This window comes from Trachypithecus francoisi, unplaced genomic scaffold (assembly GCF_009764315.1).
Source record: "Trachypithecus francoisi isolate TF-2019V2 unplaced genomic scaffold, Tfra_2.0 Lachesis_group13, whole genome shotgun sequence".
NCBI classification, from domain to species: domain Eukaryota; kingdom Metazoa; phylum Chordata; class Mammalia; order Primates; family Cercopithecidae; genus Trachypithecus; species Trachypithecus francoisi.
This window is the reverse complement of record NW_022681458.1, coordinates 5,027,717-5,055,443: the sequence shown is the minus strand read 5'-3', so window position 1 is coordinate 5,055,443 and position 27,727 is coordinate 5,027,717. Positions and strand designations below refer to the sequence as shown.

Genomic DNA, 27,727 nt, shown 5'->3' with positions numbered 1-27,727 from the left:
AGGATATCCAGGAATTGAACTCTTCTCTGCACCAAGCGGACCTAATAGACATCTATAGAACTCTCCACCCCAAATCAACAGAATATACATTCTTCTCAGCACCACATCGCACTTATTCCAAAATTGACCACATAATTGGAAGTAAAGCACTCCTCAGCAAATGTACAAGAACAGAAATTATAACAAACTGTCTCTCAGACCACAGTGCAATCAAACTAGAACTCAGGACTAAGAAACTCAATCAAAACCGCTCAACTACATGGAAACTGAACAACCTGCTCCTGAATGACTACTGGGTACATAACGAAATGAAAGCAGAAATAAAGATGTTCTTTGAAACCAATGAGAACAAAGATACAACATACCAGAATCTCTGGGACACATTTAAAGCAGTGTGTAGAGGGAAATTTATAGCACTAAATGCCCACAAGAGAAAGCAGGAAAGATCTAAAATTGACACTCTAACATCACAATTAAAAGAACTAGAGTGGCAAGAGCAAACACATTCAAAAGCTAGCAGAAGGCAAGAAATAACTAAGATCAGAGCAGAACTGAAGGAGATAGAGACACAAAAAACCTTCCAAAAAATCAATGAATCCAGGAGTTGGTTTTTTGAAAAGATCAACAAAATTGACAGACCGCTAGCAAGATTAATAAAGAAGAAAAGAGAGAGGAATCAAATAGACGCAATAAAAAATGATAAAGGGGATATCACCACTGACCCCACAGAAATACAAACAACCATCAGAGAATACTATAAATGCCTCTATGCAAATCAACTAGAAAATCTAGAAGAAATGGATAATTTCCTGGACACTTACACTCTCCCAAGACTAAACCAGGAAGAAGTTGAATCCCTGAATAGACCAATAGCAGGCTCTGAAATTGAGGCAACAATTAATAGCCTATCCACGAAAAAAAGTCCAGGACCAGATGGATTCACAGCTGAATTCTACCAGAGGTACAAGGAGGAGCTGGTACCATTCCTTCTGAAACTATTCCAATCAATAGAAAAAGAGGGAATCCTCCCTAACTCATTTTATGAGGCCAACATCATCCTGATACCAAAGCCTGGCAGAGACACAACAAAAAAGAGAATTTTAGACCAATATCCCTGATGAACATCGATGCAAAAATTCTGAATAAAATACTGGCAAACCAGATTCAGCAGCACATCAAAAAGCTTATCCACCATGATCAAGTGGGCTTCATCCCTGGGATGCAAGGCTGGTTCAACATTCGCAAATCAATAAACGTAATCCAGCATATAAACAGAACCAAAGACAAGAACCACATGATTATCTCAATAGATGCAGAAAAGGCTTTTGACAAAATTCAACAGCCTTTATGCTAAAAATGCTCAATAAATTGGTATTGATGGAACGTACCTCAAAATAATAAGAGCTATTTATGACAAACCCACAGCTAATATCATACTGAATGGGCAAAAACTGGAAAAATTCCCTTTGAAAACTGGCACAAGACAGGGATGCCCTCTCTCACCACTCCTATTCAACATAATGTTGGAAGTTCTGGCTAGGGCAATCAGGCAAGAGAAAGAAATCAAGGGTATCCAGCTGTTTGCAGATGACATGATTGTATATTTAGAAAACCCCATTGTCTCAGCCCAAAATCTCCTTAAGCTGATAAGCAACTTCAGCAAAGTCTCAGGATACAAAATTAATGTGCAAAAATCACAAGCATTCTTATACACCAGTAACAGACAAGCAGAGAGCCAAATCAGGAATGAACTTCCATTCACAATTGCTTCAAAGAGAATAAAATACCTAGGAATGCAGCTTACAAGAGATGTAAAGGACCTCTTCAAGGAGAACTACAAACCACTGCTCAGTGTGAAAAAAGAGGACACAAACAAATGGAAGAACATACCATGCTCATGGATAGGAAGAATCAATATCGTGAAAATGGCCATACTGCCCAAGGTTATTTATAGATTCAATGCCATCCCCATCAAGCTACCAATGACTTTCTTCACAGAATTGGAAAAAACTGCTTTAAAGTTCATATGGAACCAAAAAAGAGCCCGCATTGCCAAGACAATCCTAAGTCAAAAGGACAAAGCTGGAGGCGTCACGCTACCTGACTTCAAACTATACTACAAGGCTACAGTAACCAAAACAGCATGGTACTGGTACCAAAACAGAGATATAGACCAATGGAACAGAACAGAGTCCTCAGAAATAATACCACACATCTACAGCCATCTGATCTTTGACAAACTGAGAGAAACAAGAAATGGGGAAAGGATTCCCTATTTAATAAATGGTGCTGGGAAAATTGGCTAGCCATAAGTAGAGAGCTGAAACTGGATCCTTTCCTTACCCCTTATACGAAGATTAATTCAAGATGGATTAGAGACTTAAATGTTAGACCTAATACCATAAAAACCCTAGAAGAAAATCTAGGTAGTACCATTCAGGACATAGGCATGGGCAAGGACTTCATGTCTAAAACACCAAAAGCAACGGCAGCAAAAGCCAAAATTGACAAATGGGATCTAATTAAACTAAAGAGCTTTTGCACAGCAAAAGAAACTACCATCAGAGTGAACAAGCAACCTACAGAATGGGAGAAAATTTTTGCAACCTACTCATCTGACAAAGGGCTAATATCCAGAATCTACAAAGAACTCAAACAAATATACAAGAAAAAAAAAAAACCCCATCAAAAAGTGGGGAAAGGATATGAACAGACATTTCTCAAAAGAAGACATCCATACAGCCAACAGACACATGAAAAAATGCTCATCATCACTCGCCATCAGAGAAATGCAAATCAAAACCACAACGAGATACCATCTCACACCAGTCAGAATGGCAATCATTAAGAAGTCAGGAAACAACAGGTGTTGGAGAGGATGTGGAGAATAGGAACACTTTTACACTGTTGGTGGGATTGTAAACTAGTTCAACCATTATGGAAAACAGTATGGCGATTCCTCAGGGATCTAGAACTAGATGTACCATATGACCCAGCCATCCCACTACTGGGTATATACCCAAAGGATTATAAATTACTCTACTACAAAGACACATGCACACGTATGTTTATTGCGGCACTATTCACAATAGCAAAGACTTGGAATCAACCCAAATGTCCATCTGTGACAGACTGGATTAAGAAAATGTGGCATATATACACCATGGAATACTATGCAGCCATCAAAAAGGATGAGTTTGCGTCCTTTGTAGGGACATGGATGCAGCTGGAAACCATCATTCTTAGCAAACTATCACAAGAAGAGAAAACCAAACACCGCATGTTTCACTCATAGGTGGGAACTGAACAATGAGATCACTTGGACTGGGGAAGGGGAACATCACACACTGGGGCCTATCATGGGGAGGGGGGAGGAGGGAGGGATTGCATTGGGGCGTTATACATGATATAAATGATGAATTGATGGTGCTGACGAGTTGATGGGTGCAGCACACCAAAATGGCATAAGTAGTATACATATGTAACAAACCTGCACGTTATGCACATGTACCCTAGAACTTAAAGTATAATAAAAAAAAAAAAAGAAAAAAGAAAAATAAGTATCCCTGCACAAGTTCTCTCTTTGCCTGCTGCCCTCCATGTAAGACGTGACTTGCTCCTCCTTGCCTTCCGCCATGATCTTGAGGCTTCCCCAGTCATGTGGAACTGTGAGTCCAATTAAACCTCTTTGTAATCTATGTAATAGTGATGTAATTTGTAATTACACCTGTAATCAGCTTTTGTAGCTATGGTCAAATAGTTGTGTGGTACCAGTCCATGGCCTGTAAGGAACAGGGCTGCACAGCAGGAGGTGAGCAGTGGGCAAGTGAGCATTACCACCTGAGCTCTGCCTCCTGTCAGATCTGTGGCAGGATGAGATTCTCATAGTAGCGTGAACCCTACTGTGAACTAAGCATGCAAAGAATCCAGGTTGCAAGCTTCTTACGAGAATCTAATGCCTGATAATCTGTCACTGTCTTTCATCCCCACCCCACCCTCGCCAGATGGGACCTTCTAGATGGGGAAAACAAGCTCAGGGTTCCCACTGATTCTACATTATGGTGAGTTATATAATTTTTTCATTATATATTATAATGTAACAATAATAGAAATAAAGTGCACAGTAAATGTAATGCGCTTGAATCATCCCGAAACCATCTCCACCTGGTCTAAGGAAAAATCATTTCCATGAGACTGGTCCCTGGTGCCAAAAAGCTTGGAGACTGCTACTTGTAGAACATTGAGAATAAACAAACTGCAATGGCTTGCCAGGGTGTGGGTGAGTCTCAGAAACATAATGTGGCATGATTGCATTTATATATAGTTCAGACCAAAGCTACAGTGATAGCAGCTACCCCTGGGGAGGGAGGGGGTGACAATAAGGAGGCCTGGAAAGGCTTCCAGGGTGCTGCTGGGGCTGTGTGTTGAGCCTGGTGCTCACTGCACAGGTACATTCAACTTGTGAAAATTGATCAGGCCAAGCTGTGCTCTTAGGACCTGTATGTTTTTTGTAGGTAAATTCCACTTAAACATTTGTTTTTTAGAAAAGAGAAATAAACCCTGGAAGGTATGTAAGTAGTTATAATATGTGGGTTACGGAAGATTCTCCTTTTCTTCTTTATGTCTATGTTTTCTAAAATGAGCCTCTATTACTTCTGCTGTCAAACAGTTTTCTTTGGTTTTGCTTGTTTTGAGGTTATTCCTGCTCCCTTCATCAGAGCAGGCTCTGTGATATGTCAGAGCCACCGGCCCACGGTGGGAAGAGGTTCCTGTTTTAGGAGGAGGCCTACTTAGTAATTTTGCTCCTCATATTCTGAAACCAGAACTTAAACTCAGGGCACATTTCCAGAAACTGACAGGGCTGACAGTCCTCCAGTGTTCACTACTTTCTTCCTGGGGCGGCAGCCAGGTGTGTTGTCCCAAATGCCATCTTTTCCAGTGCAGGCTCTGACCGTGAGAGAAGCATTCAAAGGCACAGCAAGTCTGCAAAGTCCAGGATGGGATCTTCACTGCTCATTTCTCCTCTTAAGAGCCTTCCAGCCTAGGAGATAGGGCAAAACCCCATCTACACAAAATACAAAAATCAGCGAGGTGTGGTGGCATGCACCTGTGGTGCCAGCCACTTGGGAGGCTGAGGTGGGAGGATCACTTGAGTCCAGGAGACGGAGGTTGCAGGGAGGGGTGATCTCACCACTGTACTCTAGCCTGGGTGACAGAGTGAGATCCTGTCTCAAAAAAACCAAAAAGGAGTGAAGCCATCACTGTCCTTTGTGAACTGGAAAGTGCCAAGGAGAGCTGGAAGCAGGCTGGCTGTAAACTGACTCCAAATATGGCGTGTTTGACTGTCAGTTACCTTGATGTCCCAAAGGGAAAGAGACTCTTCTGAAGATGCTGATGTTGGCACATGCATTTAAGGTGAGCACCTTACTTACACTTCAGTCAACAACACGCTTACCTAACACACTCTGTGATCAATATGTTCGTGGTCTCAATATTAGACCAAGTGACTCAAACTGGCTTATTTATTGTGGCACCCCAAAAAAAAAAAAAAAAAAGTAAACAGAGATGGGTGTGATATTTAGGCAATATTTGGTCTTAACTCTGGCTCTATTTCCTTGCCATTTTCTCAGCCCTGCCCATCTTTCCGTATTTGTCACCTCCGACACCCACGATTGGAAGATGGCAGCAGCCACCAAGTCTACATGCGTCCTCATTCACCTCCATAAGCTTTAAGCCAATTGGAACACTCCTGAACCAACCCCATAGCCCGGAGAAAGGCAGGCTCTGATTAGCCAAGGCCTTATTGACCTGCCCTATCCACTGTACCAGGAATAGGCTTGTCCAGTCAAGGAACTGGGGATGGAGTTGCTCTCCCTCAAACTCCATGGCTGCTGAATTGACACAGGAGGTTGGGATGGTGGGTCCTGGGAGGCCACCCTGCAGTTCATTTCACCTCTTCAGTATGCAAAAGAAAAAGGAGATGTGGTTGTTTGATTTCAGGCTTTTTATAGCATGAATTTGGAGTCTGTCACTTTAAGAAGAGGAGGATCATAAAAGGACCTTTTTCTTCTTCGAGAACCTTCTAAGGATCCTTTTAAGATACACTGGACACCTACTTTGTGCTGGGCACTGTATGAAATCCCAGAGGAAAAACATGAAAAACAGAGGTAGACTTGACCTTGAGGGGCTCTGGATCTTGCTCCTCTCCATGGTCCTACCCCAGCCCCTCAGGGTCTACGTGAGATGAGAACATCTTAGAGGTGGAAGCAGCAGGTGCAGGAGCTTAGCGGCAGGGCTAGGGTGCAGAAGGACTGTCTTGGAGTGCCCCAAGCTCAGGTGGAGGGGACATCTTTCCCTCCTTCCGAGGCTGTGCCTGGAACCTGGCTGGAGTAAGCAAGCTCCTGCCACCATGTTCGGAATTGGAAGTCTTACCTGGTCCCAGAGGACAGGGAGACCTGGGGAGTTTCCCTGTGGCAGTGGGGAGTTAGGCATGAGCAGGGCAGGAGAGGACTGCCCTCCACACACACACACCAGGAATGTCGGGCAACCATCAGGTGATGGATAGGCAGTTGTTATGCTGTCTCTCTAAAATAATAATTGATCACCACCGATGCCAGGGAAAGACAGTCTCATAATAGATAAAAACACCCGAAACTGGTGATCAGTAGCTTCTTGATAATATCTTAAGAGTTGGGCGAGTGGGTTCAAGCATGCTACTTCAGATGCAAAATGGTGGAGTTGAACAGGTCTATGACCTTCCAGGGACATTCGACTGGTAAAGGAAGAGTGTCTCAAGTGAGCATGTGCACAACTCCAGTAAACACACTGTGCATGCTCCCTCCCAAGTGCTGGCAGGCCACTGTGCATGTGGACAGCACACCCCAAGGGAAGAATCAGGGGAGAAGGGACGCAAGACCCCAGAAGCATGCCAACGTATAAAACCCCAAGTCAAAGATCAGCTTGACTTCTCAAGTCACCCGCTTGGCCCTCTTGCAAGAGTACTTTCCTCCCTTTCCTTCCTGCTTTAAAGCTTTCTAATAAGCATTCACTCCTGCTCTAAAACTTGACTCAGTCTCTCCTTCTGCCTTATGCCCCTTTAGTCAAATTCTCTCTTCTGAGGAGGCAAGAAGTGAGGTTGCTCCAGACCACATGGATTCGCCACCACTAACACCCTGGGTCATCCTTTCTCACTGCAGTCCTCTCAGAATGACCGCCTGGCTTCCCGTTCCCTCTGCTCTGTGAAAGGCAGATTTGAGCTTCAAGGACTGGGAAAGGGAGGAAGCCGTTTGCTTTGGGAAGGACCGTCCCCTGCAGCCTGCCTCTGATTGTCTTCCCTCCAAGTGACCTCTTCTTTGAAAAGCACAGGCCTTTTCCAAGGTCTGGGAAAAATAGCCAAGAAAAGTTCAGGAATGCCTTCTCTTAGGAGTCGACCTTGCCGCCTTTCATGTGGTTAAAGAATTCTCCTTTGAGGGTCCCCTTGTGTAAACCCTTTAATTGCGTAGCTAATATAAACCAGAGCAGAAATGATTCATCCAAGAATTCTTGTTTGGATTCATTACCATTTTCAAAGCGTCCCTCTTTTATCTTGTCTCAGATCAGCTGAATGATGCCCCTGTTTAAAAAGGGCTTAGCAGAAGAGATAACGCATTATCACTTCTTCCCAGCCTAGTGTAGTGGAAGGAGGTTTACTCTAAAGATAATTAAATCTTAACTCCCAATGGGTGAGGAAACCCAGACTTCCGTGAAACAGCTTTTACCCTGCTTGAAGGCCCCACACAGCTGGAATGCCCCAGAGGTCAGAAAGAGGGGTCTTCCCAAAGAGGGGTCTTCCCACAGCATCACCCCACTAAGTTATAAGTCAAAAAGGGGCAAGTGATAGGGCTTCTCGTTTCAAAATGGAACCGGATCCCAGTATAGATAATGTACCAAGAGGTTAGGAATCTCCCTACTAGAACTGTGGATTAGCTCGGCTTGATGATGGTAGAAGCAAGATATCATCTGTTGTCTGACAAGACTACAGAGAGGTAATCAATAGTCCACATTGGGGGTGGCAGGCACAGAGGTGTGTGTGAGACTCAGATTCCCTTTCACGCTGTGAGGAGTGTGGTTAGCCAACAGCCTCCAAATGAAGACGAGAGCTCATAAATCAGCCTCAACTTTCAAACTAAGATAATATTGTTCTTGGGGTGGCTTCAGCTGGTGACTGAGCAAGACTTTCTGGCCACCTCCACCTGACACGGGAGTCTTTGAACAAGGAAGCTTCACCCCAAGCTTACTGTTGGGGAGGCGGGGGCTCTGTCAGATCCACCACTGTGTGATGGCCCCTCCCAGCCCATCCTCCCTCCTCCCTTTACCTTTCACAGCCATTATCTCCAGCAAACCAATCTCTCCTAGCTCAATTTCAGCATTTCACACGCCCAAATCCCCATTCCCAGGGCTCCCGTGCACCCATCCACCAGTCCCTGAGGGGGGCCCCCACCCTGCTGGAGCTACCATATTAAAAAAAAGAGATCCACTTGGGCTGGCGGCTGGATCTTGGAGGGCAGTTTAATGAATGGCAAGAATGATGTGGAGTGCTGGGAGAAGAAGAATGTTCCTGGAACCGGTCCCTATCAAGATGTCCCTTCCACTATATCAGTTCCTAGAGACCCTTAGCCAAAAAGAAGGGGCACTATTTTATTGAACAGAATGCCATCCCGGGGACAATCCCTTAAGGGAGGCTGCATCTGAAAATGTCTTGTCAGTTTCAGAGTGTACAGTGTCTGTGACAAGCCACGCTGAGCATGCTTCTCAGGACGGAAACATCCAGAACTTTCATAGCCCAGAAATCCCAGACTAAGCCAAAGATTCCACACTGGATTTTCATCAGACAAAGCCTTGAAGACAAGGAAGATGCTTCTCGTCACCCAGTTTTGTCTGCTCAAGCTCCAGGCATAACCAAGATATACTTTCCCAAGACCCAGGAACTGGACAGTATCCAGCTACCCCCAGCCCTGCACGTGCAGGGTCAGCAGTCCCTCTGTCTAGAGGAGCCAGGAGTCACCTCAGTGCTGGCTAATGGCAAACTCAACAATATTTCCATCTTTTGTCTTTGTGTAAGAGCTAGAGATATCTGCTTGCTCCTGTAGCTTATCCTATGAACATTCTAAGCCTGCCATTTTCTCTAAAAAGTATCCCAGTAGCTTTATCTGTTGATGCAAAACATAAGACACCTCTAAATGATATTCTGAGGACTTAGTAACTTTAAAATTTTGTTACATGGGATTTTATCTAATTTTTTTGGTAGCTTGGTTTGTTTATTTTCCATTTGTTTATGATTTCTAATACATGAATTTAAGGCCATGTTTTTCTCCGAATCTGCATCTAACAGGCTTGGATATATAAGTCTCTCGTCATCCTTAATTTCTAAGGCATTCGTAATATCAGTTTAACTTCATCTTTAATTCAAGAGTTATTTAAAAGTGTGTTTGTGGTTTTGTTTTTAAGAGAGTTTTAAAATTGAAATGCAATACCAGAGTGCTTTGAAACCAGGTTTTTCTAGGCTTAACCTTACCTCTGAATCTAACCCTAACACAAAGCTTGACCATAGCTCACATTTCTTGAGCCTGATTCCAGAGAAAAGAAGACCTAACTGCTCTTCTATCCACTGACATTTTTGCAAAGCATTATGGATTATCTGTAATCTGGCATGTCACCCTATGAAAATATGCTTCAAAACCAAAAACATAATGGTTTTGTTTTATTTTTATAGTGGGTGGGTTGCAAAAGGCCAGAAGGAAATTCTGTTTTCTAGGCTGCTTATTTTACTTGGAAAGGGAAAATGCCTCTCTAATGGGTGTCCTTGAAGGCAGTCAAAGCCAAGAAAAAGCATTGCCAAGTTTAAGAGTAAATATTCCAAAAAGTAATATTAGCAAATTATTTTCAGGAACAATGTCCACTACCACCATATTTGTTAAGGTTTGGGGGCCTTGGTCATTGTAACATTATAACTATACAGGAAACCAAATAAAAGAATGCATACAGTAAAAGGAAAAAAATACTCTTCACAGATAAAAACAATGGAAAATATACAATTATTTCAAAGCAGCTTAAGTGACTTTAAAAGACAAATATGGAAAAACCAATAGCACCTGAGTATTGATCTTATTCACAATAGTAGCAAAAATGTTATAAACGTAGAAGTGATTTTGAGAAAATGTGCAGAATATAAATAAAACCTCCAAGGTTTATAGGAATTCATAAAAGACATCCATTTGAGAAAAGAAAACTATTTCTAGATGTACAGATGAATAGTCCAAACAGACTTTTTATGAATTTGGCAAAAACAATTTTGAAATTTAACTGAAAGAACAATTGACATAGACTTCCAAAAGGACTGCGTGAAAAATAAAAGTAAGAGGGAAGAAGTTTGCAGTCCCAGCAGATATTAAAAAATATATTTTAAGAAGAACATTCATTAAAACATTAGAATATTGGCTTAAAATATGACAGAGAGAGACTAAAGGAATGCAATGCAGAAACCTTGAGCTAAAGACAATCACATACAGAAATACAGACAGTCACATGTGGAACTTGACATTTTCTAGTAGCTGCATTTAATAATAGCAAAAATAAATAGCTGAAACTAATTTTAATAATATGTTTGATTTAACCTATCAAAATGATATCATTTCAACATGTGATCAAATGAAAAAATTATTTATTTTATTTTTTGAGACAAGGTCTCACTCTGTCACCCACGCTGGAGTGCAGTGGTGCAATCACAGCTCACTGCAGCCTTGACTTCTCCAGCTCAAGTGATCCTCCCACTTCAGCCTCCTGAGTAGCTGGGTCCACAGGCATACTCCACCACACCCAGCTAATTTTTGTATTTTTGGTAGAGTCAAAGTTTTGCCAGACCCAGGCTGGTCTCAAACTCCTGAGCTCAAGCAATCTTTCCACCTTGGCCTCCCAAAGTGCTGGGATTTACAGTTGTAAGCCATAGCACCAGGCCTTGAAAAAATTATTTAATATTAACACAATACTTTACATTCTTTTTTTGCACTAAGTTTTGAAATTTGTACTATCCATATATTTAATAGCCACATGTGAATAGAGGCTATGACCTCCTTACAGCATAGATTACAGGTAGGGAATGCTATATGTTATTGAACAGGCATCTGGAAAGCCATGGAGAAGGAAATAGATATTTAATAAATGACATATGTCCTTATAATGATTTGTAAAATGCAGGAGTATATCATGATGAGTTAAAACCACACCATAGGTCATCTGACAAAGTAAGATCTAGATGGAGTAAATCAAACTATTTTAAAAACTAAAAACAGAAAAGCTTACAGTAAGCCAAGCAGTGTCACAACTTGAGTGGACCTGGGTGGGAGTCCTTCTGGTTCCAGGAAAAACAGGCCTGCGGAGAAGGAGGAGAAAGCAGGGGCATCAGACACAGTGGAGGTGAGTGGCCTGTGTGTGGGCAGAGCCTGGGGAAGACAGCCAGGGGTCCAGGACGCAGTAACCAAAGGCCAAGAGACCAGTTCTAGAGTGATTCAGACAGCAAGTGGGATCAGGCAGGCCTGGTAGGCTGAGGCAGTGGAGCAGAAGTTTCCAGGCACTGGTTCAATTTGGAAGTGCAACAGGGTGTTGGCCACTGTTGGGTAATCTATCCACAGTGGACAGGTCCCCACCCATGGAAGCTCCACCAAGGACAGCTGGAGTCGAGCCTGGGGGAGAAGGTCTTGGTGAAGTCAGGATGTCTAAAGAACCATCAGGGTCGTGTGTGCAGCTTCAATCGCAGAGGGAAAGTGGGATCCCAGAGGCCGCAGACACACAGTGCTGTCAAGTGGGAGAACAAGGGGACCGATAACTGCAGGAGTGGAAGACGCTGCCATGGGCTGAAGAGCGTCCCCTCCAAACTCGCGTGTCGAAGTCCGAAGCTCAATACCTCCCTTGCGACTGTATTCGTAGACAAGGCATTCAAAGAGGGAACTAAAGTTAAATTAGGCCATTGGGGGTGGATCCACTAAGAGGAAATCTGGACAGAGGTAGAGAGGGAAGATCATGTGAAGACACAGGGGGAAGACAGCCATCTACAAACCAGGAGAGAGGCCTCGAGAGAAACCCACCCTGTCACCATCTTGATCTCGGACTTCCAGCAGGTGGGATTACAGGCACGTGCAGAATCCTGGAGAGAATGAATGTCTGTTTGAGCCACCCAGTCTACAGTGCTTCATTACGGCAGCCTGAGCTGACTCCACAGATGCTAAAACTGCAGAATGTACTACTGAGGCCCTTGTCCCCACAGCGCCACGGTAGACCCAGGCCTGGTATGCGGGAAAGGAGCAGCCCTGCGACTGGGGCGGGCGAAGCACTCAGGAGCCTCTCCGCTGTGTCCTGTGCAAACCACTTGCCCACTGGGGGATTGGGAAGTCATGTTGAATCCGCTCCTGGAAAGACTCCATTCGACCCGGTGCAAGATGGGACCGAATGATAGAGTTGCCAGATAAAATACAGGACACCCAATGACATTTGAATGCCACTAAGCAAAAAAAAATTTTTTTTTTTAGTGTGTGTCTCAAATATTGCAGGGGGCATGCTTGTTCTAAAAGTTATTTGCTATTTATCTGACATCCAAATATAACTGACTGACTATCTTATCATTTTATTCTCTAAATTGGACAACCTTAGCCAAAGGATAAGGAAAGGGCCCAGCCCAGCAGGTGTAGCAAGGAAGTGAAGAGGAAGATAGCAGGGGAGCCCTGACCCGGGCGGGGACTGGGGTGTTCACCAGAACCACCCAAGGGAGAGGATGTAAAAGTAAAAGACGAAAGTCAATGAAATGTTCAACAGATTTAACTGCATCGACATTTTATAACTAACACTAAAAGAAATAAGAAAAAATAACAGACTGGGAGAACCATTACAACAATCTGAAAAAGCCAGTATGAATATAGAATACTCATTTCAACTGGTAAGAAAAATATCAAAATCTCGGTAGGCAAATAAGGAAAGGATGTGATAAATAATTTGTACAGAAGGCTGTACAATTACCAAACAAATCTGGAAAAGTATTTTTGTCCTTTTAAGAATTTTTACATGCAAATTCTTAAAAAATTAAGAATAAACTTTCACTTTTTAAAAATAGGACTTAAAATTTAAAATTATATAGTGAGGATGTGGTTCCACTGATAATGGCCCTTCTGGTAGTGGAAACTCAGCAATATGCTAAGTGGAGTTTCTTAGTGGAAACTCAGCAACATGCTAAGTGGAGTTTCTTAGTGGAAACTTAGCAATATGCTAAGTGGAGTTTCTTAGTGGAAATTTAGCAACATGCTCATACTTGTTGACCCAATAAAATAATTCCTGGGTTTTGTCCTAAGAGTAATGACTTAAAATAAAGACAGGAAAAAGGATACGAAATAGTGTATTATTCCATTACTCTGACTATACAATTATGAATACACCTGAACAATGACTGGAAAGAAATACACACACAAAAAAGCATTTGATATGAATATATTCTTCTCTTTAAGATTTCCTTGGGTCATTAGTATATTTTTATTTTATAATTACCAAACATTAAAGTAAAAAAGCAGTTTCTTTTTTGCTTACAAAGACTATTGACTAAGGTGTGCTCTGTCAGAATTCCACCTGGCTCATGACCTGGGGACGGTGGGAGGGCTGGCCATCAGAGACTCTTAGACCAGCTCAAGGAAGAATTCCATGAGCCTTCTTTTGTACTTGACATCAGAGTCTGTAGGTCCAAAGCTTTGCTGGCTATCCAGGCCTTCCCTAAAGACTTTCTCTGGCTAACGGTTCAATGCACTATAGGATATTTCCACTCAATGAGATAGTTTTTTTTTTTTTTTTTTGAGATGGAGTCTCGCTCTGTCACCCAGGCTGGAGTGCAGTGGTGCGATCTCAGCTCACTGCAACCTCCACCTCCCGGGGTCAAGCAAGAACCTGCCTCAGCCCCCAAGCAGGTGGGATTACAGGCACGTGCCACCACACCTTGCTAAATTTTTGTATTTTTAGTGGAGACGGGGTTTCACCATATTGGTCAGGCTGGTCTTGAACTCCTGACCTCATGATCTGCCTGCCTCAGCCTCCCAAAGTGCTGGGATTACAGGTGTAAGCTACCGTGCCCAGCCAATATAGTAATTTTTATTTTACAGTTTTTTTTTTAACCTGGAATATTAATGTCTTGCACTCACTCTTCACATTGTCTTCTACTAACCGAAAGCCAAAACCTGAATAAACTATTGTGGTAACAGCCTTTGCATGATCAGGGGTAATAACTCTTTGCTGTCACTACACTGTTTTCCAGCACCTAGGAGGAGCAGGAGGTGGTCTGCTCAGTTGCCCCTGAAGTGTCTGGGTTCTGGTTCCAGAACAGATGGCACTGATCACAGGAGGACGCTTCATCACGGGTCAGTCCAGTGGACACTATGACTGCTGGGAGAGAGGGGTTTTAAATATCAAGAATTGAGGTCAATATCAAAAACTGTTGGGTTGGGTTTTCTGAGGTTCACAAAGCTTCTCCCACCCCAAACTTGGGAACAAGAGACCATTCCTTTGTATCAGTTTACTCAGCTGTCATCACCAGATTCCATAGACTGGGTGGCTTACACAACAGACATTGATTTTCTCACAATTTTGGAGGCCAGAAGTCTGAGAGCATGGCATTAGCAGGGCTGGTTTCTCCTGAGGCCTCTCTCCTTGGCTTGTAGATGCCGCCTTCTCCCTGTGGTTTCATATGGCCTTTCCTTTGTGTGTGTTCATGTCCTCATCTCTTCTTATAAGCACACCAGTCATATTAGATCAGGGTGCATCCTAACAACCTCGTTTTAACTTAGTTATTCCCGTAAAGACCCCATCCCCAAACACAGCCACCTTCCAATGTATTGAGGGTTAGGACTTCAACATGTGAATTTTGGAGGGAACAGAGTTCAGCCCATAACAATTCCTGAGATCAGAAGAAAACTTCTCCGTTACTGGCCACAAAGCTGCATAGGAATATCATATACATATTTACAGAATCCTAACTTGTCCCATAAGCAAGAGAGTCATCAAACCCCACACCAACTCCCAAGACAAATGTGCTAGAAGATCCTGACTGAACTGTCTGGGTAGTCTGGGAGCAGCAGTATTTTATCGCAGGATTCCTGAGATGTTTGCTTCAAACCTGACAGTGCCCCTGGGGAAGGGAAACCCCAGCACACATAGGCCTCTGATGTTAGCCCAGCCCAGTTCCCACAAGCACATCTCCATCTCAGGGGTCTTGGCCCCATGAGGGCCAGGGTGAAGTCTCCTTGTCTCAGTGCCCCCAGGGACGCTGGGTGATGACTTTTCTCTCTGCCTTCCTTGGGGCCAGGTCTGGAAGCCCAATGCCACCTCTATGCGACCTGCAGAGGGGGCTGTGAGTGTCATCTTCCCTGGGTCCAGGGCCACGTTTACATTTTCTTTATATTGCCACAATGCATCTTAATACCCGTCTGCATTCTCAGCTAAAGCGAGGCCCGCCCCAGCACACCACCTCACTCTGATGGGCTCCCTGGCCTCTGACCCCTGCACAGCCGGTGTCCTCCTGTGCCTCTGGGACACGCAGCATGGACCCAGGCTGCTCCCCTCTGCGCTCGCCTTCCTGAGCGACCCCACTTCTAGGGGCCCTGAGCATGCTCTTAGGCTAGTGTGACATCATTCATGACAGCAGAGTGAGAGTTCAGATTCATTGTCTTTTCTTTCATGCACTTCATCTTTCAGCCATGTCAAGAGCTGGTTTGAAATGCAAGGTATGGTAGGAGAAATCTGTTCAGCTATCTCTGGAACAAATAGAAGGAAGTGTGCACTTTGACAGCCACATGTAGGTTCTTTTGATGTCCAGCCCCCTCCTCCCCTTCAGGGTTTGAGGCAGGCACACTCCTATTTGGGACACATCAGTGTATACTGATCTATTAAAACCCAATGGGCCTTAACGCGGCTCAAGCAACAAATGCCTCAAGCACCTTGTAGAGTTTGTGCACAGCCTGCTGTCGCAGTGGGATTACACCATGGGGCGGATGCCTCTTTCAGAGGAGATGCAGCCAACTCTAGTGGGTGTTTATTCTCAGAAGAGGTCAATAGATGTTATGAAACACTTGCAGCTGGGGGAAGAGATTCCAAAACACGCGGCAAGCAGCACAGCTCTCGCTGCCTGTCGGTATCACGGGGCAGGACGAGGCATTTATCCTTCTGGACAGCATATGTATGATAGAAAATAAAGTCACCCTGTTTGTTCTTAGCACAGTCTGAGCAACACTGCAGAAGATCCTCTGAAAATCGAACTGAGCAGATGGCTCAGGGTAATGCTATTTGACTTCCTCTAGGGCCACCCCAAGAAATTTGATACAACACCGTCAGCTCAGCTCTTCTCCACTGTCACCTTATCACGGATTTGAAAAGCAACTTGAAATGCTTTGCCTTATCTTTATTGGACTATAAGCTCTGAAATTATCCATAAAATTGTTCCTATCAAATGCAAGATAGTATGACCTGCAAAAGACCAGTAAAATTTCAGAACTATGTCTTACATTAAAAGTATAAGGTAACTGAGGGTTTTCTGGCTCACTGGATTAACTTTTTTTTGTGGTCACTAAGCATTATAATTTCCAAAATGGATCCATAGCGGAAAAGCAGGGAAATAGAAAAGAATTAAAGATCTGAGCCTGGCAGAGAGACCCAGGAGCAGAAAGGGGTTAGGCCCAGAGGAATCAGAGCAGTATGGCAGGACAAGGGCCTTCAGGAAAGCTCATCACTTCTGCTAGACAAAACTGCCTGGGGGAACTGCCTGGCTGTGACATTGTAGGATAGGTATGCAAGATGATACCATGGGGGGAAACTCGGTGAAGAGTAGCTGGGCTCTCTCTACAGTACTTCTCACATGATGGGAATCTTTCATTATCTCAAAACAAAAGGTTTAATTTAAGAAAAACTGCGCAGGCAGTGGGTGTACGGTTCATCCCAGTCCCTTCTCTGCCACCTGTACATCTCTTGTGCCGTCTTCAAGTTCTTAGGAAGAAGAGAGGGTTGTTAGAAGTGTAGGAGTGGCTGGACCCCTTCAACCCCTGTGTCTCTGGCTCATCAGTTGGTCATGCTGGTTGGAGAGAACTGTCTTGTAGGGAGGGCTGCTCCTGAGGCCGTGTTTTTGACCTGGCATCCTCCCCTTTCCAAGGTAACCTGCTGTTGAGGACTCGTTGCCAGTGGGCACTAATGCTGTACAAACAACACCCGTTCTCACATCTTAAAAAAGGATCACAGAAGTTTGAGATGCAGCCACCTAGATGGGAGACACACTGACACTATGATCCCAGCACTCCCAGAGAAGGATAAGACCCCAAATGTGGCATATTCATATTTCCTGTGGGGATTGTGAAGGGAGATCTTGGAATGTGAAAGCAGCCTGCTGTTCAAGCTCAGCACAGATCCCAGTGAGGGTCTGCATGTAGTAGCAACTCAATAAACATTGCATTTGAATGAATGAATGAACGAATGAATGCTGGATCCCACAAAGCTGCCTTTAAATACACCTCTAAAAAGAGGCTAGAAAGAAAAGTATTTCACAGTTCAGAGGCCATTGTATCTTACTGCTTCCTCATAACTTGGGTCTTTGTGATCCAACAGAACTTTTAGGTCAATGCTTGCATTCAAGAGGAAGGTGAGTACCACCCCCTTGCTGAGGATATCTTTTCATCATTGGAGGGGTAGCTTCAAGCAGGCCTCCATTCTGGTACCCATTGTCACTAAGGATATCTCAATCTTAATTGCATAAAAAGGAAAACAGCTGTGTTTGCAAGCATCTCCCAAAGTGCAAATGGTCGATTCTAAATAAATACTTTCACAGGTTAAGTTGTGCAGTCTTGGAGCTGTATCTCACCACTAACCCCTCCCAGCAGATCTTGAGGGACCTTGAGGGTCAGGAACAGATAGGCATCCGGCTCTTTCTCTGGGTTTCCTCCAGAGCTGAGGCTGGTCACATGTGATACCTGCTCCCTACTTTTTAGGATAAAATGCTCTCTCCCAGACTGTTAAAAAACAGTTTAAAAACTGTTAAACAAACAAACAAACAAAAACTAGACAGCAGATGATGATTAACCATCCTTCAAATTTCCATCAACAATTGCTATCACAGGACATCAGGGATACTGGTTAATGCTTGGTCAGGCCCCTGGAGAGATGGCCACCAACTAAAGCAAGGGCAGTGACATAAAGAAATTCAACTCATAGTATGACTTGTAAGTAGGGAGAACAATATTACTAACCTACCCTTCAAGTCACTATTCGCTGGTTTTGGGGAAAAATAATTAAATGTTCATTCTTTTTTTTTTTTTTTTTTTTGAGACGGAGTCTCACTGTGTCACCCAGGCTGCTGGAGTGCAGTGGCCGGATCTCAGCTCACTGCAAGCTCCGCCTCCTGGGTTTACGCCATTCTCCTGCCTCAGCCTCCCGAGTAGCTGGGACTACAGGTGCCCGCCACCTTGCCCGGCTAGTTTTTTGTATTTTTTAGTAGAGACGGGGTTTCACTGTGTTAGCCAGGATGGTCTCGATCTCCTAACTTCGTGATCCGCCCGTCTCGGCCTCCCAAAGTGCTGGGATTACAGGCTTGAGCCCCCGCGCCCGGTCTAAATGTTCATTCTATTTTAATGATCAATTCTATCTGATAATTTCAAAAAATGTTTTGTATCTTTATTGGAAAAAATCAAAACACTATTTCTCAGATGCACGCCCTCTCTGCCTGGAGTTTGTTCTAAGATACTCTTCCCATGCATAAGAGGAATGATGTCACTTGTGTGGACCTGTGCTTGGAGGGGTGGGGCTGATGGCCCTGAGCTTGGAATTTTTGGTGGCTGTGTTACGGGAAAGGCGGTCTCGATCCAGACCCCAAGAGAGGGTTCTTGGATCTTGCGAAGAAAGAATGCAGGGCGAGTCCATAGAGTAAAGTGGATCTTGAGCAAGAAAGAATTCAGGGCGAGTCCATAGAGAAAAATGAAAGCAAGTTTATAAAGAAAGTAAAGGAATCAAAGAATGGCTACTCCATAGACAGAGCAGCCCCGAGGGCTGCTGGTTGCCCATGTTTATGGTTATTTCTTGATGATATGCTAAACAAGGGGTGGACTATTCATGCCTCCCCTTTTTAGACCATATAGGGTAACTTCCTGTCATTGCCATGGCATTTGTAAACTGTCATGGGGCTGGTGGGAGTGTATCAGTGAGTGGACCAGAGGTCACTCTTATCACCATCTTGGTTTTGGTGGGTTTGGACCGGCTTCTTTACTGCACTCTGTTTTATCAGCAAGGTCTTTATGACCTGTATTCTGTGCTGACCTCCCATCTCATCCTGTGACTTAGAATGCCTTAACCGTCTGGAAATGCAGCCTAGTAGGTCTCAGCCTCCTTTACCCAGCCCCTATTCAAGATGGAGTTCCTCTGGTTCACACACTTCTGACGCCTGGACGATGGCCCCTGTCCTTCTGGCTGATGTTCATCTCGATGGCATTTCCAACTGGCATAGGAGGCGTGAATGGCACAGCCTGGTTGGCCAGTGTTGGACAGCACTCTCATGAGGCATCTTGGAGCATTTGGACAGAGCTAGAGCTCGTCTGAGATGCCGATTCCCATTTTAGGATGGGCTCAGGAACAACGCTGGCCTGCAGAACCAGCCCCTGCCTCCTGGGCTGCCTGCGCTGCGTGATAGAAATGTTGTCTTGGAAAAGAGTGATGTGAAAAATGATCCAGTAAGAAAATGACGGTGTGGGGCATGGTGTGCTGGAGCACTGACTGTAGAGCTGTGGTTCTCACTGTGGTCCCCGGAGTATCACTCAGCATCATCTGGGCATTTGTTAGCAATGCAGATTCTCCGGCCCACCCCAGACCCTCTCAATCAGAAACTCTGAGGGTGGGGCCTTGTGTTAACAAGTCCCACAGAGGATTCTAATGCAGGCTAAAGTGTGGGAACCACAAAGACAGTCAACTTTCCTCGGTAGTAACGAACTGGGAACGTAGGAACTTGTGGTCGGTGACTTCACCTCTGATTTTTTTTTTTAGGTTCAGAACCTGTGTTCCATCAGTTTCAGTAACTATGCAGCAATAGGACACGTTTTGATCAAACACTTTTTTGCCCCTGTGCTCTGCTGAACGTCACCGAGGTCAGGAAGTGCGTTGTTAAATGCTCACCCTGTGTCTGTTCAAACGTAACTCCCCCAGGGCCTCAGGCCCCTCCCAGGAAGGAAGATGGGTGACCCCATGGAGCCTGGAGTTCAGAGAGGTGGGGCCAAACGGAAACCTATAAATCCATTTTCAGAAAGTCCAAAGTCCCCATCTGTTTTAAATGAACATACGTTTTTAGTGACAGAAGGCCTCTCCTTGAGCCCAGGGGTGAGAGGGTCAGAAGGAGGAAGGTTTGCTGTGGAAATCTGTGTCCTTCCAAAGCCTGACTGTCAGCATTTGGGCAGCTCCTGAAGGGCATCTGTCCACCCAAAGCAAGGCTGGCCTGGGGGTCAGGGATCTGGAGCTGCTTCCGGAGGGCTCCAGTGCCTTCATTCCTGGGCTGGGCACCCTTCCTGGAGCTGGGTGAGTCACCCTCACCCATGTCGGCTGCATGTCCCGAACCACCTCCCCACTCCTTTGGGCCTTCCTATCCCACAGTACCCATTTGTCCTGGTGAAGACAGACTAGGGCTGCCGCTGTGTCTGACTCTGCGTGGTGGAAGGGGCCCACTGCCCTGCAGCGTCAGAAAGTTCCTCTTATCTCTCCAAGGTATTGGTGCTTACCTACAATTCTGCTTGCAAAGAAGAACATTTTGAAAATCAGTTTCTACGCCCCACATTTTAGATATTTATGGTGCTTTAGAAATAAGGTGCATCTGGCGCTGCTGTGTCGCTGCGGAACCTGACTGGGGGAAGGGTTTAGGAAGGAGGAGATGCTGACACCAGAGTACAAACAGGAGGTGGCTCTGCTGGTGGAAACCCCTGGATGAATGCCATTTTCTTATAGATCGGAGCGGAGTTGCTCACTCTTCCTGCCTGATCCTTCTGACCAAATGTGCACATTTGCAAAATACTGGGCTTGAGTCAGGTGTGTCTTCTGGGGCCTTCTAACGAGTTAACCTAGTACATTCCCCAGGAGCCCACCCTCCCGAATTGGCTCCAGGCTTGGGCAGAGGAGACATACCCTGAGGACTGAATTCAGAGAGTTCATCTTACTGCTCAATTCTCAAGAAACAGAACCGCCTTCCAGCACCGCAGCCCCTCCAGAGGCCCTGAGCATGCTCTTAGGCTAGCGTGGGTTTGAGCGTGTGTCTGAGCACCAGCTGTGGCTCCTGTAGCTGCGCCTGCCTGCCATACCTGCTTTCCACCTGCCTTGGGCCTCCCGCCCACCCTTCCTGGGTGGGACTACGAGTTGGGGCTTGTTGGGACACTAACTAAAAAGAGGTGCTTGTCTCATGTCAAAGGACACCCCAAGCACCCTCTCTTCATCCCAGCCCCTGTGTGCTCACCACACAGATGGTTGATGTATTAATAGTTCTTTCTGTAAAATGTCCCCCCCTCGTGGAAACGCCACCTCCCTAGAAGACAATGCATTTCTAAAGTCCGCCCCTCTGCTTTTCAGAGAATGAGATGCACATTGTGTGGGATGAAACCCTAGGATCACAGAATTATTTATTTCACTAAGCACTGAGCCATTGATTATATTAAAACAAACATATAAACACACACATTTTTAAAGACAAAAGTTGAGACAACTTCAGCTTCTCGCTGGCTGCCCCCCAGCCACTCCTCCAGCTCCTGGGATCACGCACACACATTCACCACCACTGGGGAGAATTTGGTGAAAATTGTCTGAAAGATGCAGGCCGACAGAAACCACAAATGTCAACAGGAACCATCCTCTGTTCTTTACAACTACACTTAGGACGCTAACCACAGACAAGGTCCTCAGGCGTTCTTCCCCACCCCTCACCTTTCTCCCCGTCACTCTCTCCAACTTCGTTCTTTCCTGCCTTGGCTCCTATAGGAATTAATACTTACTAGGTCTCCACAGCCTTGACCCTCCTGGAGTGAAAAGTGAGTTCTGGGCGCCATCTCGATTTTATCAGACAAGAAATCATTTTCAGTATCAGCAGCCTTTCTCTTCAGGAAGGTGAACCAGCTTAACCACAGCTGAGCGTGGGGAGGTGGGAGGTGGACTCACTGTGAGGCTCAACCTCGAAGGGCCAATGGTTGAGCAAAGCTCTGGGCCTGCAAACAGTGGCCTTCAAGAGTTTTCTGGGTGATTCTCAGCCTCTTTCCTGGGCTGTCTCTCTCCAGGCACCTGCTGCTCCAACTTCCTCTCCGGGCCTTTGCACAGCCTTCTCTGTCTGCCTAGTCTCTCCTATGTGTCCTTAAGAGCCAGCTCAGATACTAGTTCAGGCCACCTCCCTTTTTAGTGCAACGAAGCTAATCACTGCTGTAAGCAGGTGGTGAGCTCGCACATCTGAATCATCAAAGGGGTGATTAAAGCACAGATTGGTGGGCCACACTCCCAGAGATTCTGATTTTGTAGGTCTTGGGAGACACCTGAGAATTTGTATTTCTAATATGGAGCTCTTGGCTGCAGCTGCTTCTTGGGGACCACCCTTTCAGAACCATTGCTCTAACCTTGGCTACTCAAACTGTGGTCCACGGACCAGCATCATCAGCATCACCTGGGAGCTTGTTTGAAATTCACAATCTCAGACCTAATAGGCCTAATGAATCAGATTCTGCATTTGAACAAGATCCCCAGGGATTCTAGTGCGCATAAAAGATTGCAAAGCACTCCTCCAAACTGAGCTTCTGGAAGACAAACTTTTTCTTTCCTCTGTATTCCCAGCACCTGGCACAGGACTGAGTAGGATGCAAAGGCTGGGGCTGGAGCGGTCATTCTAGCCTGACAGCAAACCCATCCTGGACAGGCCTGCCCACATTGGTGCACATCAGACTGACCACCACACACTCCCAGCAGGTCATTTGGCACTTAGAAGAAAGATCAATCAGCATCTTCAACGACCCACTAGGTTCTGAAATCTCACAAAAGCATACCATCACCTTTACACCCTGGTGACTTAAAATTCAAATTTGAGTTTGCAAAAGGAGAGTTTCCACATGTATGTTCTTACACTCTCTTTCTAGAAGGGGAGACTGACTTCCAAACCCTGGGGCAGCTGCTCCTAGGACCTAATCCGCCAGGCTGCAGCTCCTGGCTGCCTGGGCTCAGACTCAGAACTCCATTTTCTATTTACAACTTTTTCCTCATTTTGTTGTTGTTGTTGCTAAAAGTTCTTAGACTTACAAACCTTCTATCTGCCAAGCCCCAGGGCTGATGATCACAGGACTGCAAGTGTGGCAGTGTGTTTGATGACGGACTGGCTCACCTCCATGCCTGCTCCCGATCATTTAGGACACAGAGCTCTGTGCTCTGGAGCGAGCGTGGGCTGCCATCAGCTAAGCAGATGGATAATGTGGGAGACAGATCAGTACATCTGGCAGAAGAGGCCCAGAATTGGGTGACGATGACCGTTTTCATTTGGGCAGATGTAACAAAATCTCCTCGCTCCCCGCATGGGCTATTCCTTGAGGAAGCAGGCCGTGTCTGAGCAGCGTCTTGCATCAGTCACCACGCAGTTACTTCGCTTCGGTGCCCTCGAGTGAAAAGTGGAGGAGGTCAACTTGATATAAAAGCTGTACAGCTAAGTTTTGCTCAGAAAGTATCTTGTAAAATAAACATATGGATAAGGCCATTTAAAAGAGCCCATTATTATGTGTTAAGATTACTGACGGAGCCCCGAGCAACCAGGAGCCAGGGTAGGGGGCTGAGTCCAGGGACAGAGGCGTTCCTAGGAGGAAGGGGCACAAACCCTTCAACTGTGATTTCAACTCATGCTCACGGTGCAGCTGATCCCCTCCCCTCCCTGATACTGCCTGAAAGCATTCTTTCCTATAACCTGAGTTTCTTGGGGCAGAATGTGTGTGGTGGCACCGAATGGAGGCTGAGCGTTACCAGCTAGGAAGGGGTTTTTGTGTTTCAACATTGAGGTCCTGGAGTTGGCGCTTGCCTCAAAACCCCGTTTCTTTTTTGCCAGCCCACCAGCCCAGGATGGGCTCACGCCGAGCTGACAAAACCCAGGCCTGAGTCGAAAACATCTGCCTCCTGCTCCTTTTCCTTCCCAGCACCACATGGTGGGGCCTTGAGGGGCCTCGGGACTGCCTCAACCACATGTCTATGGGGTCAGATGCAGCAGACACCATCGCCACATCTGCCTGCTTATCACCAAGGCTGGCTCCGGGTGAGCCAAGCAGGAGGCTGTAGGCCTGACCTGTTGCCCCTTCCCTTACTTCATCCCTTTGTGCCCCAAAGGATGGGCCATTTGCCAAAGGACAATGGAGACTTCCCCGGGACCCTCTTTTCTCGACATTTCCCTTCCTTGGGATGCTTCCCTCAGCACTCAGCCAGCAACCCTGGAGGGTGCCAGGCATTTCACAGCAGGACAAGGGTCTTTGGGGGCAACATCTCGGTGCATTGGGGGTGCTGTATCTTCAGAGACTGACCTGGCTTTTCTCACTCTCCCAGCACTTCTCCTGACTTGGCTTCACCACCAACCTCCCCTGGAGGCCACTGCCTTTCTTCCAAGTTCTGGGGTCACTGAGGAAGCCACTGCCTGTGCACCGCCCCAGTTCAGCCTCTCCTGGTATGAAGGTCACGGCATATCCATCAAGACTGTAACCAGCAGATCCCTGGACTCTGCCCACAGAATTCCCCGAGCCGGGCCCCTCCCTCCGCCTGACCGGGGCAACTCCTCCTCCCAGCCGCATCTGCTCTCAGGTTTCTCTGCTGTCTGCCTCACAGAGCCCCACCCCACATTCATCATGCTCTTTGAATTCAGAATTTCACTGAAATCCCCAAGGTCTTTCCTTACCATACAGCCTTAGTCACTAACTTCACAAATGTCATGAACTTCCCATTCCTCTTTTTCATGATCTCAGACAAATGTTAACATCCAACTTCGCATTCTTACAACACAGCGATTATTTCATTACCATGAGTATTCTTCATGCCACGCTCTGAGGTTTGTTTCTGAATTGATAGAAGATCATAGGTTCGGCCCCTGGTGCCCACCTCGCCACGTCCACCTGGTGTTATTTTCATAGCATCCTTCTTTTCTATTTGGATAATGGGCAGGAAAACCTCAAAGTTGAGAGGCTGTGGCCTTTTCCCAAATCAGAAAGCAAGCTGAGGGTGGTAAAGGAAAAGAACCCTTTTTCTTTTAAACTTGCTTCATGGTTGAGAGGTTGTGTTGTCACACGTGTGTGAGCCTGTGCATGCATGCATCTGAATCTGCGTCTGTTTCCCTTCTGATCTTGGCCATATGGCCACAGTGCCTTGGGATCGATCTGGGAAGGGATCGTGGACTCTGGTTTGGCAAACCTAACGTCCATTCCCAAATCACTTCTCTCTTTCCTGACTCCAAGAGGAGACTGAAAGAGCTAAATGCTCAGTCTCCCAGTCTTTTCAGCAAGGGGCAGCCAGGGGATAAATATTTCATAAATATTCATGACTTATTGAATATGTATATTTGGCCACCTGCTTTAGCATAAATTCCTGTCTTATTTTTTCCACCCTCGAAGTGTCTGTTTCCAGCTTCTGGCCGGAGGCTCTGCTTCCCAGCCTATAGAATAGCCACCCTGCAGGACACAACCCTTTATGAGAAATAAAGCTCTCCTTTCCAAATGCATGAACCTTGTCATTCTTCAGCTGATGGTAGGATTTCGGAAACTTTACAACAAAAATTACATAAGGGTCTGTGGGGAGGGAGGGGAGAGACAGAGAGAACGCTAGGAGTGGGGAAGGTGAAACCACCTTTGCAAAATTACGCCAGTGAGAGAAATCTGACATGCCTGACTCCATCTTGCCTCTAGCCTCACCAGCTGGCTGTTTTTGCTCATTCCTGGGTGTGGGCCAAACTAATTTGGGAGAAATTTGGTTTTAAGTTTGAATAATAATAGCCCTTCCCCTAAATTAAACTTATGCTTAGGGTTCTTGGTTTCATTAGTTCTAGGTCTCATTAGTTCTTGTAAAACGAATGAAAGGCCACCAGGTTAGGAGGATGAGAAGGGTTTGAATTCTAAATAATTACCAGCCATTATTCCAAAGGTCATAAGACTTGCAACTTCCCCAGTTACTCTTGCAGATAACATCACTATTGCAGAACCTACGATTGGCCTTTTGAGATGTCTTTTTAGGTTTTTGCATTTCTGACACCCTGATGGCCCCCACCTGGACTTGCCAACCAATCCTGTGGCCCACACCCAGGAACTGACTCAGCACAAGAGGACAACTTCTATTCCCTATGACTTCATCTCCAACCCAACTAATCAGCATGCCTCCTACTCCAGCCCCCTGCCCACCAAACTATCTTTGAAAAATCCCTAGCCTCCAAGTCTTCGTGGAGACTAATTTGAGTAATAACTCCATCTCCCATGTGGGGTGGCCAGGCTAGCCTCACATCGATTAAACTCTTTCTTTACTGCAATGCTGTGATCTTGTTATAGGAGTTATTAAGAAATTATTTTAGGCTGATAGAGAGGAAAAGGGGTCCTTGGAAAGTTTTTGTTTCTTTTAAAGCAGCTCCAGAAACATTTTCTTGTCTAGCAGGAAATCCCTTGGTCTTAGAGCGGGGCTGGCAACCTTTGATATGCAAATACAGGCCATTAGAAACTGGGTACCCCCAAACATGGCGATTCCCACCCCTTCTTCTTGCCCTTGCCCCCACATGTGCCTGACAGCATGGCAGCCCCTTTTATGCCCACGTGTGTAGAACATCACGGCACCCTGTATTTGCATATTAAAAGGCTAGAGCGGAGGGCTAGTTTTTTCGCGGGCTATGTGAGTGACATGCCTGGTCAAACCAATCCCCTGAGCCCTATGCAAATCAGGCACCACCTCCTCCAGCCTCCTCACATAAGTAGACACATTTCCGCTGCACACAGGGCTTCCTCTCTCGGCTTTGGAGCCCCCCTCCCTCTGTCTCTGTATGGGGGAGCTTCTTCCTTCATTCGTGCCTATTAAACTCTCTGCTCCTTAAAACCACTCCACGTGTGTCCATGCCGTTTTATCTAATTCAACCTGAGATGAAGAAACCTGGTGTTCCTCCACTCATGGGAGCCGTATCAATCTCAGTGAGTAGATTTTCTTTGTACAGCAGGCAGGAAGAACCTGCTGGGTGGTTACAAAGGCACTCCAGGCACAAGGCTGTTTAGAACAGAATTAACATAGAATTCCTGCCTCTTGGTGCAAGGAGTGTCTTGTCTATCCAGCTAAGACTTGTCCAGGCTAAGGTCTCTGTAAGCACTGCCCTCCAAAAGATGGGTAGAAAGTTCTAGAACTATCATTACTAACTGAACCATATCAGTCTATAAAACAATATATCATTTGGGGCTCTTTGGCTCTTAGGATGCAGATGACATTGACTTGACCTTCCTTCCCCTACCAGTGAGCTCCCCAAATGATGGGTCATTCCTAGGAGCTCCCAAGCCAAGCCCTGCTTCCATGGAATCAATCCAGTTGAAGAAGCATCTTACAGTCCAGCAGACCCTCTCTCCCTCTCACCAAGTTTAGCCAGAGTGAGACTCTGCCTGTTTCCTTTCTGTCCACCCCACCTCCCTATCCACTAAAAAAAATCCTC

General features: G+C 45.6%; 1 long non-coding RNA gene across 2 annotated transcripts in view; it reads right to left on the bottom strand.

Annotated features, from left to right (window-relative positions):
* LOC117094339 overlaps window positions 1-27,727 on the bottom strand; it is a 93,633-nt gene that overhangs the window by 36,888 nt on the left and 29,018 nt on the right. For both annotated transcript variants that reach the window (XR_004441510.1, XR_004441511.1), the window contains exon 3: window positions 11,338-11,407. This is a non-coding gene — a long non-coding RNA (uncharacterized LOC117094339). The remainder of the gene's footprint in view (window positions 1-11,337; window positions 11,408-27,727) is intronic.